The sequence below is a fragment of the Theropithecus gelada genome, chromosome 13 (assembly GCF_003255815.1).
Source record: "Theropithecus gelada isolate Dixy chromosome 13, Tgel_1.0, whole genome shotgun sequence".
In the NCBI taxonomy this organism is placed as follows: domain Eukaryota; kingdom Metazoa; phylum Chordata; class Mammalia; order Primates; family Cercopithecidae; genus Theropithecus; species Theropithecus gelada.
Genome location: NC_037681.1, coordinates 90,582,190 through 90,587,707, shown reverse-complemented (window position 1 = coordinate 90,587,707; position 5,518 = coordinate 90,582,190). Strand labels below are relative to the sequence as shown.

General features: G+C 46.4%; 1 non-coding gene across 1 annotated transcript; it reads right to left on the bottom strand.

Annotated features, from left to right (window-relative positions):
• Window positions 1-4,971: 4,971 nt before the first annotated feature.
• Window positions 4,972-5,075, bottom strand: LOC112605490. Its single transcript, XR_003115476.1, has one exon. It is a non-coding gene; the product is annotated as a small nucleolar RNA U13 (small nucleolar RNA).
• Between the last annotated feature and the right edge of the window lie 443 nt (window positions 5,076-5,518).

Here is a 5,518-nt window from a genome sequence, read left to right as displayed (position 1 = left end):
GTAGTTGAGCAGTTTGATTGAGTTTCTTAGTCCTGAGTTCTAGTTTAATTGCACTATAGTCTGAGAGACAGTTTGTTATAATTTCTGTTCTTTTACATTTGCTGAGGAGTGCTTTGCTTCCAACTATGTTGTCAATTTTAGAATAAGTGTGATGTGGTGCTGAGAAGAATGTATATTCTGTTGATTTGGGGTGGAGTATTAGGTCCGCTTGGTGCAGAGTTGAGTTCAATTCCTGGATATCCTTGTTAACTTTCTGTCTCGTTGATCTGTCTAATGTTGACAGTGGGGTGTCTCCCATTATTATTCTGTGGGAGTCTAAGTGTCTTTGTAAGTCTCTAAGGACTTGCTTTATAAATCTGGGTGCTCCTGTATTGGATGCATATATATTTAGGATAGTTAGCTCTTCCTGATGAATTGATCCCTTTACCATCATGTAATGGCCTTCTTTGTCTCTTTTGATCTCTGATGGTTTAAAGCCTATTTTATCAGAGACTAGGATTGCAACCCCTGCTTTTTTTTTGTTTTCTGTTTGCTTGGTAGATCTTCCTCCATCCCTTTATTTTGAGCCTATGTGTGTCACTGCATGTGAGATGGGTCTCCTGAATACAGCAAACTGATGGGTCTTGACTCTGTCCAATTTGCCAGTCTGCGTCTTTTAATTGGACCATTTAGTCCATTTACATTTAAGGTTAATATTGTTATGTGTGAACTTGATCCTGTCATTATGATATTAGCTGGTTACTTTGCCCGTTAGTTGATGCAGTTTCTTCCTAGCATCAGTAGACTTTACATTTTGACATGTTTTTGCAATGGCTGGTACCTGTTGTTCCTTTCCATGTTTAGTGCTTCCTTCAGGATCTCTTGTAGGGCAGGCATGGTGGTGACAAAATCTCTGAAACTTAGTTTGGCTGGATATGAAATTCTGGGTTGAAAATTCTTTTCTTTAAGAATGCTGAATGTTGGCCCCCACTCTCTTCTGGCTTGGAGAGTTTCTGCCTAGAAATCTGCTGTTAGTCTGATGGGCTTCCCTTTGTGTGTAACCCGACCTTTCTCTCTGGCTGCCCTTAACATTTTTTCCTTCATTTCAACTTTGGTGAATCTGACAATTATGTGTCTTGGAGTTGCTCTTCTTGAGGAGCATCTTTGTGGCGTTCTCTGCATTTCCTGAATTTGAATGTTGGCCTGCCTTACTAGGTTGGGGAAATTCTCCTTGATGATATCCTGCAGAGTGTTTTCCAATTTGGTTCCATTTTCCCCATCACTTTCAGGCACACCAATCAGACGTAGATTTGGTCTTTTCACATAATCCCATACTTCTTGGAGGCTTTGTTCATTTATTTTTACTCTTTTTTCTCCACACTTCTCTTCTCGCTTCATTTCATTCATTTGATCTTCAATTGCTGATACTCTTTCTTCCAGCTGATCGAGTCGGTTACTGAAGCTTGTGCATTTGTCACGTATTTCTCGTGTTATGGTTTTCATCTCTATCAGTTCTTTTAAGGTCTTCTCTGCATTAATTATTCTAGTTATCCATTCATCCATTCTTTTTTCAAGGTTTTTAGTTTCTTTGCGCTGGTTACGTAGTTCCTCCTTTAGCTCTGAGAAGTTTGATTGACTGAAGCCTTCTACTCTCAAATCATGAAAGTCATTCTCCGTCCAGCTTTGTTCCATTGCTGGCAATGAGCTGCGTTCCTTTGGAGAGGGAGATGCGCTCTGATTTTTTGACTTTCCAGCTTCTCTGCACTGCTTTTTCCCCATCTTTGTGGTTTTATCTGCCTTTGGTCTTTGATAATGGTGACGTACTGATGAGGTTTTGGTGTGGGTGTCCTTTCTGTTTGTTCTACCTTCTAACAGTCAGGACCCTCTGCTGTAGGTCTGTTGGAGTTTGCTTGAGGTCCACTCCAGACCCTGTTTGCCTGGGTATCAGCAGCAGAGGCTGCAGAAGATAGAATATTGCTGAACAGAGAGTGTTGCTGTCTGATTTTCACTCTGGAAGCTTCGTCTCAGGGGTGTACCCTGCTGTGTGAGGTGTGAGGTGTCGGTCTGCACCTAGGGGGAGATGTCTCCCAGTTAGGCTACTCAGGGGTCAGGGACCTACTTGAGCAGGCAGTCTGTCCATTCTCAGATCTCAACCTCCATGCTGGGAGATCCACTGCTGTCTTCAAAGCTATCAGACAGGGGCATTTACCTCTGCCAAGGTTTCTGCTGCTTTTTGTTTAGCTATGCCCTGTCCCCAGAGGAGGAGTCTACAGAGGCAGGCCGGCCTCCTTGAGCTGCGGTGGGCTCCACTCAATTTGAGCTTCCTGGTGGCTTTGTTTACCCTCTTAAGCCTCAGCAATGGCAGGCGCCCCTCTCCCAGCCTTGCTGCCGCCTTGCAGTTAGATCTCAGACCGCTGTGCTAGCAATAAGGGAGGCTCCATGGGCATGGGACCCTCTGGGCCAGGTGTGGGATATAATCTCCTGGTGTGCCGTTTGCTAAGACTCTTGGTAAAGCGCAGTATTAGGGTGGGAGTTACCCGATTTTCCAGGTGTTGTGTGTCTCAGTTTCCCTTGGCTAGGAAAAGGGATTCCCTTCCCCTTTGCACTTCCCAGGTGAGGCGATGCCTTGCCCTGCTCCAGCTCTCGCTGGTCGGGCTGCACCAGCTGACCAGCACCGATTGTCCGGCACTCACCAGTGAGACGAACCGGTACCTCAGTTGAAAATGCAGAAATCACCCATCTTCTGAGTCACTCACGCTGGGAGCTGGAGGCTGGAGTTGTTCCTATTCAGTCATCTTGGGCGTGCCCCCGCATCAGACTTCTTGACAGAAACACTTTTGTCGGGAGGCCGCTGAAGAGTGCTGCACCACAGTTAGGAAGGCGTGGATTCAGCAAACAGGGGGCATTCTCTTATATAACCATGATGTAGTTATCAAAATCAGGAAGTTCACTGATAAACTACCACTATCACCTGATCTTCAGACCTGACTCCAATGTTTCCAATTATCCCAACAAGAATATTGTTGGCCCCCAAATTATTTTCTGGTCCAGGACTGAATTCAACCTCCGTGCTGGGAGATCCACTGCTCTCTTCAAAGCTTTTAAGAGACTAAATATTGCATTTAGTCACCATGTCTCTTTCATTTCCTTTAATCTGAATAATTCCTCTGTCTTTGTTTTCATGACCCTGACAGTTTTGAGGACACCTGGCCAGTTATTCTGTAGAATATTCCTTAGTTGGGCTGAACCTTATGTTCAGTTGTGGTGAGATTCAGGCTGTGTGTTTCGGGCAGGAATACCCAGAAGTGATGGTGTGCCCTCAGTACATCGTGTCAGGAGGCACAGGTTGCCGACTTCTTTCATCACTTGGTCAAAGTGCTGTTTGCCAGGTTTCTACTCCATAAATAACTATTTTACCCCCATCATGAGTAAGTGTCTTGTGGGGAGACACTCTGGAGCCATATAAATATCCTGTTTCTCATAAGACTGTCACCACTAGACTCAGCACCCATTGATGGTCCTTGCCTGAATTGTCACTGTGATGTTACCAAATTACCAAATGATGGTGATTTTCTAATCTCCTTCTCCTCCTCTTCCTCCTCCTCCTCCTCCTCCTCCTTCTCCTTCTTCTTCTTCTCTTCCTCTCCCTCTTCTCCTTCTTTCTTCTTCACAGGGTCTTGCTTTTTAGCCCTAGCTGGTCTTAAACTCCTGGGCTCAAGTGATCATCCTGCCTCAGCCTCCAAAGTAGCTGGGTGTACAGGACTAATTCTATCCTTCTATACCTATTAGCTGGCCCTCAACTCTACAGGAGAGCTTTCCCTACTCATTTATTGGTTGATTTATACCATGTGGACTTAGAGATTCTTATTTTTCTATGAGTTATACTCATTTACAATCATTATTTATTTGGATGCTGAAATTCTTTTAGATTTGGCCATGGGAGCAGCTTCAAACTGGCTCCTGTCTCCTTGGGACGTGTCCCCATCATCATCAGGGCCCTTCCTTATTTTCTGGCACAAGATGTTCCAGGCAGGTCAGGTGTGGTGGCTCACGCCTGTAATCCCAGCACTTTGGGAGGCTGAGGCAGGTGGATCACTTGAGGTCAGGAGTTTGAGACCAGCCTGGCCAACATGGTGAAACCCCATCTCTACTAAAACTACAAAAATTAGCCAAGCGTGGTGGTGCACGCCTGTAATCCCAGCTACTTAGGAGGCTGAGGCAAGAGAATCACTTGAACCTGGGAGGTGGAGGTTGCAGTGAGCCAAGATCGTGCCACTGCAATCCAGCCTGCTGACAGAGCAAGACTCTGTCTCAAAAAAAAAAAAAAAAAGAAAAAGAAAAAAAAGGTGTTCCAGGCTCATCTTGTCCCTTCCCTGTACCAGCCCTGGGATCAGCCATTTCTCCAGGAGCCCTGGCTCCTTTGAGTGGGGTCAGATATTCAGAAACAAGGATATGGGTGTCAGGTGTGTGTGCTTCTTGCTGCCGGCATGTCATCACTCCTAGGACCTCTCAGTGGTCAGAGCTAAGAAGAAAACCATAGAGTACACTTCTCTCTATTTCTTTCTTTCTTTTTTTTTTTGAGATGGAGTCTCTCTCTGTCACCCAGGCTGGAGTGCAGTGGCGTGATCTTGGCTCACTGCAAGCTCTGCCTCCCGGGTTCACGCCATTCTCCTGCCTCAGCCTCCCGAGTAGCTGGGACTACAGGCGCCTGCCACCTCGCCTGGCTAATTTTTTGTAGTTTTTTATAGTAGAGATGGGATTTCACCGTGTTAGCCAGGATGGTCTCGATCTCCTGACCTCGTGATCTGCCCGCCTTGGCCTCCCAAAGTGCTGGGATTACAGGCGTGAGCCACCGCACCCGGCCCACTTCTCTATATTTCTATCTCTCTCTCTATATATATATATAAAAATAGGAATTCATGCTGATACTTCCAATGCCAACCCCACACTCTAGGGTTTAGTCTAAGCTTCCCCTTTATTTATTATTTCTCATGTCGCACGGCTAATGTGCTGATGTTGTAACAAGATGTGAGGGTGGCACATCACACACGCTCTCGCAAACACCCAATCATCACGCTTACAAGCTGCAAAAGGATCGTCACCTTCCCCTTGAGATTTGCAACTTCTTTCTCTAATAATGAGAAACCTGGCTCCAGGTTACTTATTTGCCCGGTTCTAAAATACCCAGAAAGTAGTTTCCGAATTGCTAACCCATGCACCTACGAAAAAGAAGCCTGGTAGCCACTAGTCATTCAGTTCACCCACCCAGTGCCAGGCGTGGGTGGCCCTTGGCAGCAAATGAGAAAGACAAGTGAGGAAGCCGAGTGCTGCCGGTGGCGGGAGAGTGGAGGCCTCCCAGGTGTGCAGGGATTGCCTCGAGGACCAGTGTGAAGGTGTGTCCTTATCTGAGAACACGATGTGTCCATCAAGAGGGCAGCTGGAGTTACAGACTGAAGGCCACGAGTCCTGCCCTTGTGGCCATGCGAGGGAAGGGCCACCCTCCACGCTCCAGGGAGGTGACCTGGTCCGCCCACCTGAT